Source organism: Halichoerus grypus, chromosome 9 (genome assembly GCF_964656455.1).
Source record: "Halichoerus grypus chromosome 9, mHalGry1.hap1.1, whole genome shotgun sequence".
Taxonomy (NCBI): Eukaryota; Metazoa; Chordata; class Mammalia; order Carnivora; family Phocidae; genus Halichoerus; species Halichoerus grypus.
The window spans coordinates 13,710,857-13,736,118 of NC_135720.1; the positions used below are offsets into that span (position 1 = coordinate 13,710,857).

Sequence of the window (25,262 nt, forward strand, 5' to 3'; positions counted from 1 at the left end):
CAGAATGTCTGCTTTTAACTCTGAAGACATTCTCCCCTACTGCACCTGGCAGGCCGAGAAAGATGAAGGGTAGAGATAGCACTTAACGTTAGAAAAGATGGGGAAGATGAAGATACAGGTAAGAAGTGGAATCATAGATGGAGCAAGGTGTGTGCTGATGAAAGGGGATAGAATCCATAGTATAGGAAGAAACGGATCTCAGGAGGAAAACAACTTTCACCGGAGACTCTCTTAGCGGGACAGAAGGATTAGTGTTATTGCAGCTAAGTTTGGTCAGAGATTAAAAGTTAAGGAGAGTTCACATTTGATGGATTCCAGTTTTTATTTTTTAATAAAGAATGGATTTATGTACTGTGTTAAATGGAGTATGGAGGACAGGTGGATGGATCATTTAAAAAAAGAAGTTGACTTAACATATGCAACTTGGTAAATAAGATATGGAAGGATTTCTGGTCAGGACTGAGGATTGTGCCCACTTTCTTGGTCTTCCCTATTACTGCAATGAGTGAACTGTCTATGCTCCTTTATAAAGCCAGGTCTTCTGCTGCACATTAGCTCCCTCTCCTCTATCACCTACTCTTATTACTCCTGTAGTTATATTCCATATCCCCACATTGCCAATTTTCCATGTTTACTGTAGAATTCCCACGATTTCACTAACACAGTATGTTAACTCTATCACTGAAGGAAGTCTCTCCTTTTACCTCAAATCCCCTTTTTGTGGTCACTCCTTCCTTGCTATCCCTTATAGCAAAATTTATATGTGGAATCTGAAAAAGTTAAACCATAGGACCAGAGAATTGAACAGTGGTTTCCAGGTCTATCTTGTAGCACATTTTGCCAAGATACTCTCATGTGCTATTTCCTAAAAATCAAAGTGCATTTCATTTTCCCCCATTTTTGATAAAAGTGATATCCATTATCAATGACCTAACACATGTAAATATGTGATTATTCTAAGATTATTCAAGACCAGATTAAATACTATTTTTAAAAGGCTATAGGGGTGCCTGGGTGGCTCAGTCAGTTAAGCGCTGCCTTGGGCTCAGGTCATGATCCCAGGGTCCTGAGATCGAGCTCCATGTCAGGCTCTCTGCTCAGCTGGAAGCCTGCTTCTGCCTGCCACTCTGCCTATTTGTGCACGCACTCTCTCTCTGTGTCTGGTTTTCTCTCAGAGGAAATTGCTTTAAAATCTTTAAAGATTTTAAAATCTTTTTAAAAAGTTTGTAAATCCTCTGATTATAGAAGATGAGTTGATTTTTGTAATTCTTTTATTCAAATTTTAAAAACAGCAATATTGTTCTGAGTGTGAATACCTCCCTTCCTCATGTCAACCATGAGAGTAATTTCACACTGCATTCATACATAAAATAGACTTGTTTAAAAGGAAATGAAACTAAGCAACGTTACCAGACTCAATCCCTGCATGCCACATCTCTGGCATGTGTTACTTTTCTTGCAATGCCATCATTTTACTTGTAAGGCAGAGGTTAGAAAACACCTGATGATTGAATGAGCCTCCCAGAACAGATCCACTGTGTGATTACTTCCCCCATATGATGAGTGTCATGGGGAAAGTAAGATAAATTAATAGTTCTTTCATCTGAGGATATATTTCTTAGACCCAAAATGTTGTACGTGGGTCAGCAGGAATGGTTTTTATTTTGACAATAAGAGCAGTGTTTTATTGAACCAATTTTATTTTAGTAATTGCTGAAGATTTTTCTTTCTTCAAAGTGTATCTGCTCTTAGGTGTCTACCATACAAAACAAACACCTTTATCTTCTCTTTGGCTATTTATTCATTCATGTTCTTAACTTTTTGTGCCACCACCCCTCAAAACCCCACCAATGGTTTTCATTTTACATTATTTTTCTCTCTCCCTGTCTTTCCCACTTATGTCCACCATTCACTTTCCTCCTCCAATCTGCGCAGATGGCACAAGAACAAAGATGATTGTTTAACAAAATAGAAAATGTCAACAGTCATAAGCAAAAGATATATATTTACTTAATGTTGGTAAATTATAACAACAGCAACAGCAGAAGATAACTAGATAGAGCATCACTCTTAAATAGACAGATGAGCCACAGCAACTCAAAGGTCCTACCAAAGCACCCAGTTGTCAATTTTATCATCTGACAGCATTACAAATTCCCTTTATGAAACTACTAACCTCTTGCCCTAGGTCAGAGTCCAGCAAAATAATAATCTCTTTCCAGCATCTCTCTATCACTTATGAAAACTTATGGGTGTGGGTAAAGAAGCTAGCTTAGACTTTTGCAGACCTAACACCATTTGTCCAAATGAAGTTCTAACCAAGATGTCCAGAATACTTGAAATAGAAAGATGATTTTCAGAATCTTGGCAGCATCTAAATGAATGCTGCAAGGGCTTCCTGATGATGTTAAAATCTATTGATTGATGATTGTTGAAGTTTTGACTATTGATAATAATATAATGTATCGACAACAATTTCTGACAAAAAGAACTCTAACCTTTCACAGGAGAGATAAACTTCCAAAATATATTTTTTATTTCAGTCTCTTGATGGTTCTTTAGAACCTACATTACCATTTGGAAGCTCTAAATGTTATTCTCTCAGGCTGCTAGAACAATTCATTCAAGAATTCAATGATTTTAACAAATATGTCAGGTACCCTGCTAGGAACTAAAAATAGAAGAACAATAAAAGAATAAAACATTAATTTTTATGCAGGGCTTCATAATGTAGAGGAATATATCAACATTAAAGCCTGAAAAAATGCTTGCAACTTCAACGTAGAAGAACTCACTGAGCCCTAATCAACACTAATGACAAGATATCCATGTCAACATCTGTTTATTTTGTTTCTAAATTTATGGAATTAAGAAAAATGTTTACAACCATGTAGGTAGTAACAAATAATTCATAGACAAAGAAAAATTAAAAACTGGATTGGTTATCTGATGACTCATCCACTGTAACAAATGCTAGAACACATTTCAAGTGGGCAATATTTATTATAAAAATTAAATTTTAAATTGAGCTACTATTCATGTGCAAGGACATTCTTAGACATAACCAATAATGCAGAAATTTCCCATATTTTCTCATAAATAAAAACCTGTCAGCTAAATACCTCACAGAAAACAGAAATTAATAAAAATCATGATCTAAACAATGAAAATGTGGAGCATCTGGGTGGCTCAGTTGGTTAAGCGTTAGCCTTCAGCTCAGGTCATGATCCCAGGGTCCTGGGATTGAGCCCCACATTGGGCTCCTTGCTCAGCGGGAAGTCTGCTTCTCCCTCTCTCTCTGCCTACTGCTCCCCCTGCTTGTGCTCTCTCTCTCTCTGCCAAATAAATAAATACAAATCTTAAAAAATAAAAAAAAACAATGAAAATGTGAAATTCTTAAAAACTGAAATCAGTAAAAGTGATCTAAAGTCTACTAAGTATATTTTTAAAAAATTATAAAGCTCAATTCATATATTAATATACATTGTGGAGGACTTATATAAAAATTAAAAATAAATTATACAAAGAATAAATTAATAATAATATTGAGCTGTGTCACAACTATCTCATAGGCTTATTTGTAAGGATTAAATTTTTAATACTTGCAAAGTGCAAAGAGCTATGAATAGTATATAGTCAACAATAAAGTAAACCATGATGATTAAATAATGATGATGAGATGATATTATTATTCTTTAATAGCCCGGATTATCTCAATTATTCCAGTGTATAAAATGAAGGTATAGGGGAGCAAAATTTGCCAATCCAAAATGTCTCTTTGGCATTGGGGTATTTGAGGCCAATTATTTTTAAAAAACAGAAGGCTCAGGAAGAACCCTTGACCTTGCCCCAAGCTACCTGAAAGAACTTAAATAGAGAACCTGCTCCAGGAAGAGAACTATCATATAGATAACTACTATTATAATATGAATTAGGTGTGGTAAACAGGGAGGAACCTAGCAAAGTCTGTTTGTTAAAATTTCTATGTCGCATTGTTTCTGAGTGGCCCTGCAAACATTGTTTACCAAACATTTACTCTTTTTTGCCTTCCTGTGAATTGTCTTCCACCCCTTTGAAGTCCCAAACCCTTGACCCCTTCTCTTTAGCTCTGGATGGCATAGGAACCTCAACTGTCTGACGGCCTGGAGGCCTCAGAATCTTATGGAACCTCCATTTGTACATAATTAAATTTGTTTTTCTCTTGTTAATTTCTTTCATGTCAATTTAATTATTAGACCAGCCAAAAGAATCTTGAAGGGTAAAGAAAAATGTTTTTCCCCAACAAAAGGAAGGTAGAGTATTTTATAATCTTTTAGAAAATATACATAGTGCCCAATCTCATTTGGGCCTTAATATAACCCAATTAACCTTTTTCCTATCCCTAGACAACTCTCTTTCTGAATCTCTAATGGGCTAATTTTAGATACTTAACCTCAAGCCAACAATCAACACATCCTTTACTAGGTCACTATCACTCTATTTTCCCCTTTTCTTCCTTTCACAGTGAAAGTTCTTGAAAGAACCATTCTGGAACAATGTTAAGAAGGACCAATAAATGTCATACTTTACATCCTAGAGTCCAGAAAAAATTAAAATAAGACTGAGCAGACTGAGAACCAAAACATCACTTGCATTTTTGACCACTACTTTTTGCCTCCGTACCCAACTGCCTTGCTATTGTTAATAAACATTCCCTTTGTGTATTTTCATTTTATTAATGTGTCATAATATTTAAAATAAATAAATGATAAGTGTCCTGCTATTTTGAAAATCCATTTAGTGGTTTGCATAATTATGCTATCTTCTCATAATTACTCCCATAGATTTTCTGAGACATAGAGAATAATTTTAATCTACTGAAAATGTTCTTTCCCTCTCCACTTGAAACTAAATACATGCATATGGCAGAGTTACTTTTACTCCCTGCAAAAATGCTAATGAACATTTCTGGACTCAAAGAATCACATAATCTCCAACCAAGAATATATTTAAACATTATGGAAGCTTAAAAGAAAAAAACAACAATATTTGGCTTATACAAACCAAAGCTTTTTACACAATTAAAAGGAATGCTTTCATATTTAACAACTTGCATAAAGTCCTAGAAATAAAAAATTGATTTTTTTTTTTAGTATTACTTAAGAAAGCCATAAACATAGAAACTTCCAATTTTGGGCTTGCTTATTAACAATCATCCTAATAGGTTTCCTGAGAGATTTATATTCAAGTAACTTAAATAGAAATCACAAATATGTAATTAGCTCGATAATGTCTGGAATTACAGTTTTGGTGTGCACTTTGAACCAGCAGCTTATGTGGGGTTTTTGCTTCTCTCTAAAACCCACATATAATTCTTGGAACATTATTAGCAGCCTCTGGTTGGCCACACATAATAAAAAAAGTCACAGGAAGAGGAAGAGAAAGGATTCATTGGCTAATCTAACAAAACGCCAGGCCACCTTAGCTGACATGCTAACTAGATATGATAAATGAAGAACTATACTGATCCTTTTGCATTGACCTCTCAACACACTAAACACTAGAATATGTCACGTGGGCAATATTGTGACGTTCTGTGTCAAAGACTAGAATTTCTTGTGAATGAGAGGACAGGAGGAAAAATGATGAAGTAGGTGGAACTAATGGCAAATAGAGGCACTATACCCTCATAGAAAAACTGCATAATATAAAATTGTCCAGAAAAACAATTTGTCCTCTTTTGCAACACTTCTTCCATTCTATTAGCCCTTAGGCTCAATCTGTTGTCAGAGCAAAGATTCCTCAGTTTACACTGTTATCCAGGGCTTTATCAATGTAATTAAGCCTGTATTAATAATATCACCTTTTTTCTCAAAACTTTCTCCCCAGTGTAAATACCTATAACCAAGAAGTTCATGGCTTGTGTTCAGAGATTTCTTTCATCCCTTGTCTCTTCCTTCCACTGAAGGTCAACAAACATATTTTCTCTCCTTTAATAACCAGCTAATGCTGAGTTGGATCTAAGATTCAAGAGAGAATAATGAGTGTGGAAAGAAAGTGTGGCTAAGGGGTATATGGGAAATAACTCAATGAGTAAAAGTTCAGGAAGTTTTGTTTCCAAGGGTAACTCCAGATGGGAAGGACTTCTTGAAGAGTAGAGAGAAGATAGAAACAAGAGAATAAGGGCAGATTTATTCCAAAGGCTGTTTTTTTTTTTTCCCTCTAATTATTTTCAATCTTTTTGCAAATGCAGCTGTCTGGAACAGTTGGTTTACCACCCCTGAATTTTGCTTCAACTAAACCTCATAAAAAGGGTGTGGAGATGGATGTCCCAAATAGTCATTTTATAGTGTATTGAAATTATACGAGTTACTAAAGAAAATAAAGTGAAATAAAAAACAGAAACCATATTTTAGGAAGCTGAAAAGCAACAAAGAAACCAACACTGTATAAGAAGACCAGAAACCCTAAGCAAAAATTTCCTACAAACCGCAAACAAAAGGAAATCAGAGCTTCAATTGACATTACATGCCGCAAAAAGGATGTCAACCCCAAATCAAAGACCTGTCCCCAAAAATAGATATTTCCATATGAAATTAAAAGAAAAATCATTTGTTTCAACTACATTATTTTATATATGACACCATAGGAGATTTACAAACCAAATACAACAATAGATATATAATATATAACATATAGCCTATTCAAATAGCACTTTAAACAATTCTAACAAGTAAAATAAACAATTTGGACAAATAAAATTCACTAGGTAAAATAGTATCTTTAAAAATAGGTCTTGAATTCTAGACCTGGTTTTAAATCTAACCTAACAGAAGCTTTGAGTCATATTTAGAACTTGCTTAAATAAAGAATTATTAAACATAGACCACAGTAGTCTCTGTTGTGCTATTCTATAGTAAACTCTAGACGATTAATCCCTTCACCAGTTTAATATAATGTCTACATGAGCAAATCTTATTAGAAAACATATTATTTAAATGTGCTTATCTATCTAAAATAATTGGGATGATGCAGTTTACAAGTATAAAGATTTAAAGCTAATTTTCAGCAGGTGTGTTAGACTTATATTAATTCGTGTAAGCCACAGAATAAATAAAACCAAACAAGATTTCTATGAAACTTAAGTTATTAATTTTAATGCCTCCTTTAATTTACACCAAAATTAAACATTCTAAATGGCTTTAAAAACTGATATCTGAACATTAGTATATTTACCTAGTAGCAATCTTAAAAATAATAACAATGTCTTACCCTCACGAGTGTTATTGTGTTCTAGGCATTGTTCTCACAAATTTAATCCAAACAGCTACCCCAGAAAGCAGGTATTACTGCTATCCCCCTTTCCAAGGCAAAGAAGCTGAGGTTCTGAGAAGTTAAGTGATCTGCCTAAAACAAACAAACAAAAAACACAGGTGGGATTCAAATACATGCCAAGGTGCTACAAAGACTGATCCCTTAATCATCTCATTACATGAATGGCCTCCTCAATGATATTCAATGAAGAATAAAGATTAAGTGAATTGTAAGGGACCATCCATCCTTTCTAGAGATACTGAATTTTTCTCTTAATACTTAGTTTGGGACTGGATCTGACATATTTAATAGTCATCATTATTTTGCACATTCTTTGTACCCAAATGACTACTTCTAAATTGCCTGACAATCTTATGCCTACACACTTACACACTCTGCCTCTTTCTGTTTCTGTTTCTCCCTCCTTCTCTTTTTTTTAAATACCACTGATGGACTCAGATGTATCTAGTGAGGAACATTTTATGGCATATGTAGCATATGCATGGATATTAATTATGATTTGGTTATATACAAGGGACCTCAAATAGAACAGCCAAGGGAAGTCATTTAATAGAATTACGTAGAGAGGTTGAATTATTGTTTCTGTCCAATGGGAATATGCTTTTAGTTGAGACACCAATAAAAAAGGCACTCTTCCCTTCAAAACTTCTCATTAAAAATTACTCCTATATTATGATAACATAAAGAACACATCCTTAGAAAAAGAACATTGTCCTTAGAGAAAGAACATTGGTTCAAGATAAAGCAGAAAGAGAAAGAAATCAAGTGAGCTCTAAAGGTAAATAAGAAAAGAAAAGAACAATAAAAACAAGCAAAATCTTCTTTCTCTGCAGTAATTAGATATGTGTAGTGCAGCCAACACATTGCCAAACAATATATACAAGGGAGTCAAGGGAGTCACAGAAGAAAACGCACAAATGGACTTTAAGAATATTAAAAGTTGCTCCATCTCAGAGGTATTCAAGGAAAGACTGATTAAAACACAGATCACTGGGGCGCCTGGGTGGCTCAGTTGGTTAAGTGACTGCCTTCAGCTCAGGTCATGATCTCAGGGTCCTGGGATCGAGTCCCACATCAGGCTCCCTGCTGGGCGGGAAGCCTGCTTCTCCCTCTCTCACTCCCCCTGCTTCTGTTCCCTCTCTCGCTGTCTCTCTCTCTGTCAAAAAAAAAAAACATTCCATCCCAAAGCAACGGAATACACATTCTTCTCTAGTGCCCATGGAACATTCTCCAGAATAGATCACATCCTAGGTCATAAATCAGGTCTCAACCAGTACCAGAAGATTGGGATCATCCCCTGCATATTTTCAGACCACAATGCTTTGAAACTAGAACTCAATCACAAGAGGAAAGTCGGAAAGAACTCAAATACATGGAGGCTAAAGAGCATCCTACTGAAGAATGAATGGGTCAACCACGAAATTAAAGAAGAATTAAAAAAATTCATGGAAACCAATGAAAATGAAAACACAACTGTTCAAAATCTTTGGGATACAGCAAAGGCAGTCCTAAGAGGAAAGTATATAGCAATACAAGCCTTTCTCAAGAAACAAGAAAGGTCTCAAGTACACAACCTAACCCTACACCTAAAGGAGCTGGAGAAAGAACAGCAAATAAAGCCTAAACCCAGCAGGAGAAGAGAAATAATAAAGATCAGAGCAGAAATCAATGAAATAGAAACCAAAAGAACAGTAGAACAGATCAACGAAACTAGGAGCTGGTTCTTTGAAAGAATTAACAAGATTGATAAACTCCTGGCCAGACTTATCAAAAAGAAAAGAGAAATGACCCAAATCAACAAAATCATGAATGAAAGAGGAGAAATCACAACCAACACCAAAGAAATACAAACAATTATAAGAACATATTATGAGCAACTCTATGCCAGCAAATTAGATAACCTGGAAGTAATGGATGCATTCCTAGAGATGTATCAACTACCAAAACTGAACCAGGAAGAAATAGAACACCTGAACAGACCTATAACCACTAAGGAAATAGAAGCAGTCATCAAAAATCTCCCAAAACACAAAAGCCCAGGGCCAGATGGCTTCCCAGGGGAATTCTACCAAACATTTCAAGAAGAATTAATACCTATCCTTCTGAAACTGTTCCAAAAAATAGAAATGGAAGGAAAACTTCCAAACTCATTTTATGAGGCCAGCATTACCTTGATCCCAAAACCAGACAAAGACCCCATCAAAAAGGAGAATTACAGACCAATATCCCTGATGAACATGGATGCAAAAATTCTCACCAAAATACTAGCCAATAGGATCCAATTGTACATTAAAAGGATTATTCACCACGACCAAGTCGGATTTATCCCTGGGCTGCAAGGTTGGTTCAACATCCGCAAATCAATCAACGTGATACAATACATTAACAAAAGAAAGAACAAGAACCATATGATCCTCTCAATAGATGCAGAAAAAGCATTTGACAAAGTACAGCATCCTTTCTTGATCAAAACTCTTCAGAGTATAGGGATAGAGGGTACATACCTCAATATCATAAAAGCCATCTATGAAAAACCTACAGCGAATATCATTCTCAATGGGGAAAAACTGAGAGCTTTCCCCCTAAGGTCAGGAACGCGGCAGGGATGTCCACTATCACCACTGCTATTCAACGTAGTATTGGAAGTCCTAGCCACGGCAATCAGACAACAAAAAGAAATCAAAGGCATCCAAATTGGCAAGGAAGAAGTCAAACTCTCACTCTTTGCAGATGATATGATACTTTATGTGGAAAACCCCAAAGACTCCACCCCAAAACTGCTAGAACTCACACAGGAATTCAGTAAAGTGGCAGGATATAAAATCAATGCACAGAAATCAGTGGCATTCCTATACACCAACAACAAGTCAGAAGAAAGAGAAATTAAGGAGTCGATCCCATTTACAATTGCACCCAAAACCATAAGATACCTAGGAATAAATCTAACCAAAGAGGCAAGGGATCTGTACTCAGAAAACTATAAAATATTCATGAAAGAAATTGAGGAAGACACAAAGAAATGGAAAAACATTCCATGCTCATGGATTGGAAGAACAAATATTGTGAAGATGTGAATGCTACCTAGAGCAATCTACACATTCAATGCAATCCCCATCAAAATACCATGCACTTTTTTCAAAGAAATGGAACAAATAATCCTAAAATTTGTATGGAACCAGTAAAGACCCCGCATAGCCAGAGGAATGTTGAAAAAGAAAAGCAAAGCTGGTGGCATCACAATTCCGGACTTCCAGCTCTATTACAAAGCTGTCATCATCAAGACAGTATGGTACTGGCACAAAAACAGGCACATAGATCAATGGAACAGAATAGAGAGCCCAGAAATGGACCCTCAACTATATGGTCAACTAATCTTTGACAAAACAGGAAAGAATGTCCAATGGAAAAAAGACAGTCTCTTCAACAAATGGTGTTGGGAAAATTGGACAGCCACATGCAGAAGAATGAAACTGGACCATTTCCTTACACCACACACAAAAATAGACTCCAAATGGTTGAAAGACCTCAATGTGAGACAGGAGTCCATCAAAATCCTAAAGGAGAACACAGGCAGCAACCTCTTCGACCTCAGCCGCAGCAACTTCTTCCTAGAAACATCGCCAAAGGCAAGGGAAGCAAGGGCAAAAATGAACTATTGGGACTTCATCAAGATAAAAAGCTTTTGCAAAGCAAAGGAAACAGTCAACAAAACCAAAAGACAACTGACAGAATGGGAGAAGATATTTGCAAATGACATATCAGATAAAGGGCTAGTATCCAAAATCTATAAAGAACTCATCAAACTCAACACCCAAAGAACAAAGAATCCAATCAAGAAATGGGCAGAAGACATGAACAGACATTTTTCCAAAGAAGACATCCAAATGGCCAACAGACACATGAAAAAGTGTTCAATATCGCTCGGCATCAGGGAAATCCAAATCAAAACCTCAATGAGATACCACCTCACACCAGTCAGAATGGCTAAAATTAACAAGTCAGGAAATGACAGATGTTGGCGGGGATGCGGAGAAAGGGGAACCCTCCTACACTGTTGGTGGGAAAGCAAGCTGGTGCAGCCACTCTGGAAAACAGTATGGAGGTTCCTCAAAAAGTTGAAAATAGAGCTACCATATGATCCAGCAATTGCACTCCTGGGTATTTACCTCAAAGATACAAAAGTAGGGACCCAAAAGGGTACGTGCACCCCGATGTTTATAGCAGCAATGTCCACAATAGCCAAACTGTGGAAAGAGCCAAGATGTCCATCTACAGATGAATGGATAAAGAAGAGGTGGTATATATATACAATGGAATATTATGCAGCCATCAAAAGGAATGAGATCTTGCCATTTGCAACGACGTGGATGGAACTGGAGTGTATTATGCTGAGCGAAATAAGTCAAACAGAGAAAGACATGTATCATATGACCTCACTGATATGAGGAATTCTTAATCTCAGGAAACAAACTGAGGGTTGCTGGAGTGGGGGGTGGGGTGGGAGGGATGGGGTGACTGGGTGATGGACACTGGGGAGGGTATGTGCTCTGGTAAGCGCTGTGAATTGTGCAAGACTGTTGAATCTCAGATCTGTACCTCTGAAACAAATAATGCAATATATGTTAAGAAAGAAAAAAAGAAGAAGAAGAATGTAGCAGGAGGGGAAGAATGAAGGGGGGGAAATCGGAGGGGGAGAAGAACCATGAGAGACGATGGACTCTGAAAAACAAACTGAGGGTTCTAGAGGGGAGGGGATTGGGAGGATGGGTTAGCCTGGTGATGGGTATTGAGGAGGGCACGTTCTGCATGGAGCACTGGGTGTTATGCACAAACAATGAATCATGGAACACTATATCTAAAACTAATGATGTAATGTATGGGGATTAACATAACAATAAAAAAATTAAAAAAAAAACACAGATCACTGTTAGATCAAGAATACCAATTAGAATATTTAGCCTCCTTTTCTCTTGCCCAATTAGCTCCCTTTCGTCAAGGAATAATTATCCTGTTGATTCATCTTGGTCTTTCTTTTTGTGCTGTTGTTCCCCTTCAAAAGTCTAGAGATCTTTGAGTATCAATCATGTTTATGAATGAAGCCCCTGGTTGCTATATAGAGGTGATTTGGGACAGTTTTGCTTCCTTATATAAGCCTGTTTCCTGTTTCTCCAGTAGCCCACCTTCCTGAATTGGAAGGTTGCACTGAAGGACACAGAAGGTGAACTTTGTGTACATGCAAAAGGGACAGCTTAGCTATAAAGTGCAAGGGCAGGCCTTGAACTGGGCTCCTTGGGAAAAGAGTACAGGAAGTCACATGCAGATAGCTCACTGGAGAATGAATGCTCTTTGGAGATACAGCTGGAAGAAGGCGAGCACGGCCACACTGAGCAGATACAGGAGCTGACGGACGATGCAGTGGCAGATGAGACTTCAGCCCATCCTACCAGGAGCTACTGAGCTAGGATGGCCCTTCAGAGTTGTCTCAAATTGAGGCGCACACACACTCCTGGTGCAGGAGGTTTTTCCTAAGTACTGCAAAAAGACTATGGCTTTTATATTTTGCCTTGGATAAGCAGTGAATCATCATCATTGTTCAATAAATCCATGAATCAAATGTACTCAGCAACTGCCTCCCAATTCATAGTCCTTATAATTAACCCTTTCCATCACACTTCTCAAGCACCAGAGATACTGAGCATCAGGCAGTGATTTGTCTCCACTAATTATACATCCTATTTTACCACTGGTGAATATTTTGACAACAAGCTAGAGCTACCCATAATCTATTTTCCACCAGTAATTGCCAGACAGCTGATAAAAGACCTAGCGCTAAAATTTTATTTAATATCTGTTTCCTACACCAATCCTGAGGCCAAATATACTGGCTTGGGCTCCATGGTGATAGACCCTGAGGTATGGAGTTGCATGGAGTATTGGGGAGTGGTCTCAAGAGAGAGACTATAAAAAGTGAAGAAGGAAGGATTGGACCCACAAAAGAGCCGACCCTCAGTCTGGTTGTAAATGAGCCTTTAGTTGATCCTAGTTGAGGCAAGATGACTGAGACATTCTACTTCTGTATCAACCAGTTATTATCCTTCTGCCATCCTCTCCCATGGGTTAAAGCTTTGGGTAGTGCGTTTCTCTGCTCCTGGGAGCAGTTGCCTAAGAAAAATACAGCAGCGACCTTTCAGCAACCAATATTCCTTAGTTTCTCAGGGAAAGGTACCTTGGCCCTCAGGAGGGAACCTAGGGGGAAATACAATAAACTACATATACACAAGTGGAAATTTGATGAGTTTCGACATATGACTAGCTCATGGAAATGACCACAACAATCAAGATAATTAAGATTATCAATCAACCTCAATAGTTTCACATGCCCCTTTGCAATTGCATCTCCTGCCCCTACCCTGGCCCCAGGCAGTCATTGATAGAATTTCTGATGCCATGGATTAGTTTCTATTTTCTATAATTTTATATAAACAGAATCATATATTGGGGTGCTTGGGCGGCTCAGTCGGTTAAGCGTCTGACTCTTGATTTTGGCTCAGGTCATGATCTCAGAGTTGTGAGATCGAGCCCCGCATCGGGCTCTGCACTGAGCATGGAGCCTGTTTAAGATTCTCTCTCTCCCTTTCCCCTACCCCTCCCCATTCTGCTTGTACAAGCTCTCACACTCTTTCTAATATTTAGTAAATATTAGTAAATAAAAGTATTTAATTTTGATGAAGTCCAATATATTACCTTTTAAAACAATTTGCATCATGTTTAAGAAATCTTTGCCAAACCCAAATCCCTATATCCTTCTGGTTTTGTCTATAAGTTTTATAGTTTTTAGCCATTATTTTTAAGACAGCAATCCATTTGGGGTTAATTTTTATACAAACCTTGAAGTAAGGGTTGAGGTTAACATTTTAACACATGGCTATGAAATGGGTTCTAGAAGGGAGGAGGGGTGGGGGAATGCGTTAGCCTGGTGATGGATATTAAAGAGGGCACGTATTGAATGGAGCACTGGGTGTTATATGCAAACAATGAATCATGGAACACTACATCAAAAAGTAATGATGTAATGTGTGGTGATTAACATAACATAATAAAAGAAAATAAAAAATTGTTTCAGCACCATTTGCTGAAAAAAATTTCCTTTCCCTCCATCGAATTGTCCTGGGACCTTTCCTGTGTCTTTGCATGCATGGGCGCCATACATTGAATTTTAACTCCTGAGTGATAGAAATTTTTATATGACTATAAATATTTTTTAGCTTTGTTCTAAAATTCAGTCAAATGACTTAGAATTTGTCTGATCCTTTCAAGTCTTATTTATAACATTTTTAGATGGGACCAGAGAAGCCTTTAGTCTGGGGCTAATTTTTCCCCACTACTGAGGCAGGAACCTTCCACTCAGAAACCCACGGAGTATGTTTTCCCTATCAGGTAGGAAAACAAACTCGTTCTGGCCCTCCACGAGACCAAGAATCGACCCTTTTGCGCCTTTCGGGTGTTTCTTTCTCTGGTCTCAAGTAATTTCCTCACGCACACATGCTAATCCATACTCAGCAAAAAACTGAGGGAAACCCTGGACAGATCTAGAAATTCTCGCTCTCTCACTGGGCTCCACTTGGTTTGCCTTCCTGCTCTGTAGGCAGTAAACAGACAATCACAGTGTTCGCTTCCTCTGCGTTTCCTCTCTCAGTGATCCTATCCTGCGTGATGCCCATTTTCTGAAAAACTTGTCAAATATTTGGGGATTTTTTTTCAAATAGGAGGGTAACTCTGGCTCCTTTGGCTCCATCTCCATCAGAATAAGAAAGTGACTATAGTTCAACACATTTTAAAGGATATCTTGCCACCACAAGTCGAGTGGTTCATTTTCTTTAGTGTGATGATTCTCAAAATATAGTGGGAAGCAGAAAAATCACTTGAGAAACTTGCTCAAAATACATATTCTAATGTCCTGCCCAGAAGGGACAGATCTGGAATGGAATAGGTTATCTGAATTTTTAGTAAGTCTGATACTGAATTTTCAAGAACTCTGATACGAGGGGTTAACAGACTATAATTTGAGAAACTTGCTTCTGCGATTATTCTGTCCAGGTTAATGTGGGCAAAAATGACTTGGCTGCATGCTTGAGGTAGGGAGGGTAGAGACTGGCAGTATTTGTGTTGCTAACCCTTTGATTAATTATCATTAATATATAACCCTCTCCCCCTCCAACCCTGAGTGCCTTCTTATCCAGAGTTTGGAGTCTTTCCATAGCTGAGCTGAGTGAAAAGACCTTTCAAGTGATTTAGCCATTCTCTGTGTTTGTTCCATGTTGCCGTCTCAGCTTTAGATTGTCATTATGATCAAATCTTCTCTCTATCTTTCAGAAATTTTTCAAAATATCTAGGTGTTAATGACCTTTGTCTCATTCTCAGATTGCTATGAATCCATTTCTTTATAAATATTTCATTGTCATTTCAATTTATTGGGGAATAGAGTAAGGGTAGATTCAATTCACTATCTTCAACTTGACATGATTTTTAAATAGCATTGGAAGTAATCTCTTAAACGGAGTGTTTCTTATTATTTGAGTGAGGAATTTCTATAAATTTCTACCAAGAATATACTTGTATAGTCTTTTTTTTTTTTTAATTTTTTTATTGTTATGTTAATCCCCATACATTACATCATTAGTTTTAGATTTAGTGTTCCATGATTCATTGTTTGTGCATAACACCCAGTGCTCCATGCAGAACGTGCCCTCCTCAATACCCATCACCAGGCTAACCCATCCTCCCAACCCCCTCCCCTCTAGAACCCTCAGTTTGTTTTTCAGAGTCCATCGTCTCTCATGGTTCTTCTCCCCCTCCGATTTCCCCCCCTTCATTCTTCCCCTCCTGCTACATTCTTCTTCTTCTTCTTTTCTTTCTTAACATATATTGCATTATTTGTTTCAGAGGTACAGATCTGAGATTCAACAGTCTTGCACAATTCACAGCGCTTACCAGAACACATACCCTCCCCAGTGTCCATCACCCAGTCACCCCATCCCTCCCACCCCACCCCCCACTCCAGCAACCCTCAGTTTGTTTCCTGAGATTAAGAATTCCTCATATCAGTGAGGTCATATGATACATGTCTTTCTCTGTTTGACTTATTTCGCTCAGCATAATACCCTCCAGTTCCATCCACGTCGTTGCAAATGGCAAGATCTCATTCCTTTTGATGGCTGCATAATATTCCATTGTATATATATACCACATCTTCTTTATCCATTCATCTGTTGATGGACATCTTGGCTCTTTCCACAGTTTGGCTATTGTGGACATTGCTGCTATAAACATCGGGGTGCACGTAGCCTTTCGGGTCCCTACTTTTGTATCTTTGGGGTAAATACCCAGTAGTGCAATTGCTGGATCATATGGTAGCTCTATTTTCAACTTTTTGAGGAACCTCCATACTGTTTTCCAGAGTGGCTGCACCAGCTTGCATTCCCACCAACAGTGTAGGAGGGTTCCCCTTTCGCCACATCCCCGCCAACATCTGTCATTTCCTGACTTGTTAATTTTAGCCATTCTGACTGGTGTGAGGTGGTATCTCATTGAGGTTTTGATTTGGATTTCCCTGATGCCGAGCGATATTGAACACTTTTTCATGTGTCTGTTGGCCATTTGGATGTCTTCTTTGGAAAAATGTCTGTTCATGTCTTCTGCCCATTTCTTGATTGGATTCTTTGTTCTTTGGGTGTTGAGTTTGATGAGTTCTTTATAGATTTTGGATACTAGCCCTTTATCTGATATGTCATTTGCAAATATCTTCTCCCATTCTGTCAGTTGTCTTTTGGTTTTGTTGACTGTTTCCTTTGCTTTGCAAAAGCTTTTTATCTTGATGAAGTCCCAATAGTTCATTTTTGCCCTTGCTTCCCTTGCCTTTGGCGATGTTTCTAGGAAGAAGTTGCTGCGGCTGAGGTCGAAGAGGTTGCTGCCTGTGTTCTCCTTTAGGATTTTGATGGACTCCTGTCTCACATTGAGGTCTTTCAACCATTTGGAGTCTATTTTTGTGTGTGGTGTAAGGAAATGGTCCAGTTTCATTCTTCTGCATGTGGCTGTCCAATTTTCCCAACACCATTTGTTGAAGAGACTGTCTTTTTTCCATTGGACATTCTTTCCTGCTTTGTCAAAGATTAGTTGACCATATAGTTGAGGGTCCATTTCTGGGCTCTCTATTCTGTTCCATTGATCGATGTGTCTGTTTTTGTGCCAGTACCATACTGTCTTGATGATGACAGCTTTGTAGTAGAGCTGGAAGTCTGGAATTGTGATGCCACCAGCTTTGCTTTTCTTTTTCAACATTCCTCTGGCTATGCGGGGTCTTTTCTGGTTCCATACAAATTTTAGGATTATTTGTTCCATTTCTTTGAAGAAAGTGGATGGTATTTTGATGGGGATTGCATTGAATGTGTAGATTGCTCTAGGTAGGATTGACATCTTCACAATATTTGTTCTTCCAATCCATGAGCATGGAATGTTTTTCCATTTCTTTGTGTCTTCCTCAATTTCTTTCATGAGTATTTTATAGTTTTCTGAGTACAGATCCTTTGCCTCTTTGGTTAGATTTATTCCTAGGTATCTTATGGTTTTGGGTGCAATTGTAAATGGGATCGACTCCTTAATTTCTCTTTCTTCTGACTTGTTGTTGGTGTATAGGAATGCCACTGACTTCTGTGCATTGATTTTATATCCTGCCACTTTACTGAATTCCTGTATGAGTTCTAGCAGTTTTGGGGTGGAGTCTTTGGGATTTTCCACATAAAGTATCATATCATCTGCAAAGAGTGAGAGTTTGACTTCTTCTTTGCCAATTTGGATGCCTTTGATTTCTTTTTGTTGTCTGATTGCTGTGGCTAGGACTTCCAATACTATGTTGAATAGCAGTGGTGATAGTGGACATCCCTGCCGCGTTCCTGACCTTAGGGGGAAAGCTCTCAGTTTTTCCCCATTGAGAATGATATTCCCTGTAGGTTTTTCATAGATGGCTTTTATGATATTGAGGTATGTACCCTCTATCCCTATACTCTGAAGAGTTTTGATCAAGAAAGGATGCTGTACTTTGTCAAATGCTTTTTCTGCATCTATTGAGAGGATCATGTGATTCTTGTTTTTTCTTTTGTTAATGTATTGTATCACGTTGATTGATTTGCGGATGTTGAACCAACCTTGCAGCCCAGGGATAAATCCGACTTGGTCGTGGTGAATAATCCTTTTAATGTACTGTTGGATCCTATTGGCTAGTATTTTGGTGAGAATTTTTGCATCCATGTTCATCAGGGATATTGGTCTGTAATTCTCCTTTTTGATGGGGTCTTTGTCTGGTTTTGGGATCAAGGTAATGCTGGCCTCATAAAATGAGTTTGGAAGTTTTCCTTCCATTTCTATTTTTTGGAACAGTTTCAGAAGGATAGGTATTAATTCTTCTTGAAATGTTTGGTAGAATTCCCCTGGGAAGCCATCTGGCCCTGGGCTTTTGTGTTTTGGGAGATTTTTGATGACTGCTTCTATTTCCTTAGTGGTTATAGGTCTGTTCAGGTGTTCTATTTCTTCCTGGTTCAGTTTTGGTAGTTGATACATCTCTAGGAATGCATCCATTACTTCCAGGTTATCTAATTTGTTGGCATAGAGTTGCTCATAATATGTTCTTATAATTATTTGTATTTCTTTGGTGTTGGTTGTGATTTCTCCTCTTTCATTCATGATTTTGTTGATTTGGGTCATTTCTCTTTTCTTTTTGATAAGTCTGGCCAGGGGCTTATCAATCTTGTTAATTCTTTCAAAGAACCAGCTCCTAGTTTCGTTGATCTGTTCTACTGTTCTTTTGGTTTCTATTTCATTGATTTCTGCTCTGATCTTTATTATTTCTCTTCTCCTGCTGGGTTTAGGCTTTATTTGCTGTTCTTTCTCCAGCTCCTTTAGGTGTAGGGTTAGGTTGTGTACTTGAGACCTTTCTTGTTTCTTGAGAAAGGCTTGTATTGCTATATACTTTCCTCTTAGGACTGCCTTTGCTGTATCCCAAAGATTTTGAATAGTTGTGTTTTCATTTTCATTGGTTTCCATGAATTTTTTTAATTCTTCTTTAATTTCCTGGTTGACCCATTCATTCTTCAGTAGGATGCTCTTTAGCCTCCATGTATTTGAGTTCTTTCCGACTTTCCTCTTGTGATTGAGTTCTAGTTTCAAAGCATTGTGGTCTGAAAATAGGCAGGGGATGATCCCCATCTTCTGGTACCGGTTGAGACCTGATTTATGACCTAGGATGTGATCTATTCTGGAGAATGTTCCATGGGCACTAGAGAAGAATGTGTATTCCGTTGCTTTGGGATGGAATGTTCTGAATATGTCTGTGAAGTCCATTTGGTCCAGTGTGTCATTTAAAGTCTTTATTTCCTTGTTGATCTTTTGCTTAGACGATCTGTCCATTTCATTGAGGGGGGTGTTAAAGTCCCCCACTATTATTGTGTTGTTGTCGATGTGTTTCTTTGCTTTTGTTATTAATTGCCTTATATAATTGGCTGCTCCCATGTTAGGGGCATAGATATTTACAATTGTTAGATCTTCTTGTTGGATAGACCCTTTAAGTAGGATATAGCGTCCTTCCTCATCTCTTATTACAGTCTTTGGTTTAAAATCTAATTTGTCTGATATAAGGATTGCCACCCCAGCTTTCTTTTGGTGTCCATTAGCATGGTAAATGGTTTTCCACCCCCTCACTTTCAATCTGGGGGTGTCTTTGGGTCTAAAATGAGTCTCTTGCAGACAGCATATCGATGGGTCTTGTTTTTTAATCCAATCTGATAGCCTGTGTCTTTTGATTGGGGCATTTAGCCCATTTACATTCAGGGTAACTATTGAAAGAGAGGAGTTCAGTGCCATTGTATTGCCTGTAAAGTGACTATTACTGTATATTGTTTGTGTTCCTTTCTGGTCTCTGTTGCTTTTAGGCTCTCTCTTTGCTTAGAGGACCCCTTTCAATATTTGTTGTAGGGCTGGTTTCGTGTTTGCAAATTCCTTTAGTTTTTGTTTGTCCTGGAAGCTTTTTATCTCTCCTTCAATTTTCAATGACAGCCTAGCTGGATATAGTATTCTTGGCTGCATATTTTTCTCATTTAGTGCTCTGAATATGTCCTGCCAGTCCTTTCTGGCCTGCCAGGTCTCTGTGGATAAGTCTGTTGCCAATCTAATGTTTCTACCATTGTAGGTTACATATCTCTTCTCCCGAGCTGCTTTCAGGATTTTCTCTTTGTCTCTGAGACTCGTAAGTTTTACTATTAGATGTCGGGGTGTTGACCTATTTTTATTGATTTTGAGAGGGGTTCTCTGTGCTTCCTGGATTTTGATGCCTGTTTCCTTCCCCAAATTAGGGAAGTTCTCTGCTATAATTTGCTCCATTATACCTTCTGCACCTCTCTCTCTTTCTTCTTCTTCTGGGATCCCAATTATTCTAATGTTGTTTCGTCTTATGGTATCGTTTATCTCTCGAATTCTGCCCTCGTGATCCAGTAGTTGTTTATCTCTCTTTTTCTCAGCTTCTTTATTTTCCATCATTTGGTCTTCTATCTCACTGATTCTTTCTTCTGCCTCATTTATCCTAGCAGTTAGCGCCCCCATATTTGATTGCACCTCATTAATAGCCTTTTTGATTTCTACTTGGTTCGATTTTAGTTCTTTTACTTCTCCAGAAAGGGTTTCTCTAATAACTTCCATGTTTTTTTCAAGCCCAGCTAGTATCTTTAAAGTGATGATTCTGAACTCTAGATCTGACATCGTACTAATGTCCGTATTGAGTAGGTCCCTGGCAGTCGGTACTACCTCTTGTTCTTTTTGTTGAGGTGATTTTTTCCGTCTTGTCATTTTGTGCAGAGGAGAATAGATTAATGAGAGAACAAAATGCTAGCAGGGTAACAACGTCCCCAGAAAATATACTCTAAACAAATCAGAAAAGACCTTCCAGAAAGTGGTCGCTTTTCTGTTCAGAGAGTTGTTGCTATTCTTTTCTTCGATCTCCTGTTGAGTTTGTAGGTGTTCAGAATGGTTTGATCCCTATCCAGCTGAATTCCTGAGAGGAGACGAAATCCAGGTCTCCTACTCCTCCGCCATCTTGCTCCGCCCCCCCCATACTTGTATAGTCTTAACAATAATGTTTGCATTTTTTATAATAATGAAATCACTTTCCAACATTTTTTATTTATAATTTAATTTCATCTTTAGAACATACCTTTTACAAGGATCAACATTTTTTTGGTACAATTTACCAACTGAAAGCCATACACTGGCAAGAATAAAATCCCAAGCTTTTTGAACTTTAAGATAATTAAGACTTATTTTTATGCTTTTGTTTGTTTTTTATGTTGTTAAAATCATCTCAATTATAGGAACATTTATTGCTACTAAAGTCCATATTGCTGCAAAAATTTGAGGATGAATAAAATTCAAAAAAGTCTATTGGGTATTTTGATTCATCCAATTTATATTAATAGCTTAACTTGTTGACCTATAGTGATTACTAGTTGCTGAGCATTGCTGTAAGTGATTCCTATAAATCAGCTCTTAGTCTTCACAAGAACTCATGAAGTATGCATTATTACTCTGGATTTTATTAATGGGGAAACTGTGGTACAGAACAATTCAAGTCACACAGTCAGAAATTGTAAAAGCTCAGACCCCAAATCTTGGAATTTTGCTCAAAAATCTGTGCTTTTAGCTACTATACTCCTCTGCCACTTATAGCAAAGAATTCTCTGTATTTAATCTAAAGAATCATTTTTTAGTTGATCAGTTCAATATTATAAATACTGTCAGAGGACATTTTAAGCAGTTTGCTTCACAAAAACAAAATTTCACAAAACTTTTGATTATTCTCTTTAGTGACATTAACTGACTCTGATTTTTGCAGCCACCATTACTTCCAATCATCTTCTTATCACTGGGGAGTTAAGTATTAGGTTTGCATATTAATCTCTCTTATCAGTCAAGAGGCATTCTATTAGAATTTTAAATTGACTTAGCAATAAAAACAAAACATAGAAGTCTACCTAGGAAATTACTATTTCAATATATCATGGGTAAAAAAAAGTGATCACAGGGACGCCTGGGTGGCTCAGTTGGTTAAGCATCTGCCTTGGGCTCCCTGCTCCGCGGGAAGCCTGCTACTCCTTCTCCCACTCCCCGTGCTTGTGTTCCTTCTCTCGCTGTCTCTCTCTCTGTCAAATAAATAAATCAAATCTTAAAAAAATAAATAAATAATAAAAAAATTTAAAAAGTGGTCTTGTGTGTTTTTAAGTATGATTGTTTACCTTACCCTTTGATTTTGATCCCACCTCCCCTTTTTAACCAGCTTTTCCTTTATCATTGCTATGTGTCCAAAGGAGTAGTTAACAGGTGACATTACAAGGACTAACTTTAAAGAATCTTTTAAATTTTAATGGAGACTTTAACCAAAAGATCGGTTAAGGACGCATCTGGTCTTGGATAGCTTTCCAGAATTGGCACAAGAAAGTACTCATGGAGCCTCTAGTTAATGAATAAAATGAGTAACATACTGCAGCACACTGACTCTGGGGAGGAGATTAAAAAAGAGCCATATTGCTCTTTTACCAGGGAGCCGCCAACGTGCACTGTGTTGGCGCCAAAACCGTGAAGAGGGTGGCACAAGTCATAACAGAAATACTACACGCACCGGGACGGCGATTTCCACACCCCCAAGCACGAGTGCGCAGGGATCGCCGTTATTCCCAGCAAGGAGCTCCACAATGAGGGAGCAGGCTCTGTGACACATCTGAGCAAGCAGATTCACAGAGGCCCAGTTGAGAGGGACCCCCATCAAACTGCAGGAGGAGGAGAGAGAAGGGAGAGACAATTGTGTTCCTGACGTCTCAGTCCTGGATCAGATCTTTGAAGTAGATCGTGACACTAAGAAGATACTGAAGGTCTTGGACTTTGGCAGTCTGTCCAACCTGCAGGTCATTCAGGCCACAGCTGGGGTGAATTTCAAAACACTACATGGAGCCGTTTGAATCTTTCTGCTGTGCTGTAATATCTTCAATAAACCCTGGACAACAACAAAAAGAGCCATATTATAGAAGAAAAGCTATTAGTATGATTACTATATCCAGCTTTATCTAGAGAAAACAACCTTTATAAGTCACTAATATGGTAAAATAAACAGTAGCTGGAGATAAGCAAATGTTTGAGGAGGAAAAAAAAATGTGAGGAACGGAAACTTCCCTTATATTCCTTTTGTACCTCAGACATGCTCTAGAGGTCTAGAGCTGGCCCATTTCAAGAAGAATATCATTCAATAAAGCAGAAATATGTAGAAGAAAACCCAGGAAAATATTCTTACACTGGATTAGGAGGAAGTTTTCCAAAATCCCAAAATATCAGAAGATTTCCTATGGTCAGCATACTGCTATATCCCTTCCCAGTGAGTTTCTTGGGCACTTTTATTTATGTAATGGCAGCACCTAGCATCATCAGCAGGTGCCCGATATGTGATAGGAATTCAAAAACAATTGTGGAATAAATAAATTTATATGACTGATTTGAAATTAAATTAGTATGGTATAAAATAATAAGAATATATGTTTTACAAGTTATTGACTAGTATAAACATATTACTTTAAGATATATGGGTTATTATTCCTTTTATTTTCCTTTCATAATGTTTATTGCCTCATAAGATACATAATTTCAAATAACATCTGAATGTATTTACATCAAGTTAATTTACAATTAAGATCTAGGAAGAGATGTATTTCCATCAGGCTATTTACAATTAAGATCTAGGAAGAGGGGTAGGTATCTGATTGCATATTTCCAAATTTCCAAGGATAGCCATATCATTAACTTGGTCCTTAAACAACAAAAATACAGAAGCATCTGTTGGTTTTTTAATGTTACTGTAAGGAATTTGGCAACAACAAGCAATTTTTCTAGGAATTAATGGAAAACTAAACTTATTCTAGCTTTTGTTAGAAAACACAGCTCTTCAGAAATACAATAATTTGTTATTTAAAAACTAGAAGTAATGCTGTTATAAGCTGTCAGAAATTCAAATTAGCAACTTAATTATCAGCTCATAGTTCTTGTTTGTTTAGTTTCCTTATTAACCAGCCATTTTTACATTTGAGATAATCTTTTAAAACAACATTTAAGCTCTGAGTCAGGGAATGTTAATGTGTTCTTAGCTAATTATCATTAGTAAAATGAAAAAGGAAATTGGATTAGAACACCTCTCATCTCCATCCATAAAAAGTTATATAATATAAATGTAATTTATATAATATAATACTATGTAATAATAATGCCTACTATATAATCAGCCAGCTAACTGGAAAATAAGGAATGAAATACAGATGTAGAAGAAAGATAACTGATAAAGATTCCTAGATCCAGCTCCATCCAACCCTCATGATATTACCTTTAAAAGTCATATAAGGTGTCTGGACCTCAGTTTTGTCATCTGTAAGATGGCCAAAATAGTTTGGCCCAGATGGTCCCCATAGTCCTTTCCAGCTCTCAGAATTATTCATTTTGAGACACTGGATGTCTTCTCTTGTATTGAATCTCTACTCATTTGTACAAGGTTAAATCTTTGAATAGTTTTGAAATCAGAAATTATTTAGGAAGCAGAACTCTTAATACAATTATACAACTCTTGAAGTTTTCTTGGTTAGATGACATCATGAGCCAGAATTGGCATCCAGCAGATGGCACTATGCCATCATCATGGGACTGCCAGCCCTTAAGTGCAGGCACTCATCTCTCAATCAGCAATCTCAGTCATTTGCAATAATTAACAGTGCCACGCTTTTTTTCTTTATGATTGTAAGATGATCTTAATACTTTCTAATTTGAATAATTTTGCTCCACTTAATTCTTTTTGTCATCAGATGGTTAAAAGCTGAAAA

At 37.5% G+C, this 25,262-nt stretch overlaps 1 pseudogene; it reads left to right on the top strand.

Moving 5' to 3' along the window:
• The first annotated feature begins 97 nt into the window (after window positions 1-97).
• LOC118521550 (small ribosomal subunit protein eS17 pseudogene) lies at window positions 98-23,418 on the top strand (annotated as a pseudogene).
• The last annotated feature ends 1,844 nt before the right edge of the window (window positions 23,419-25,262 follow it).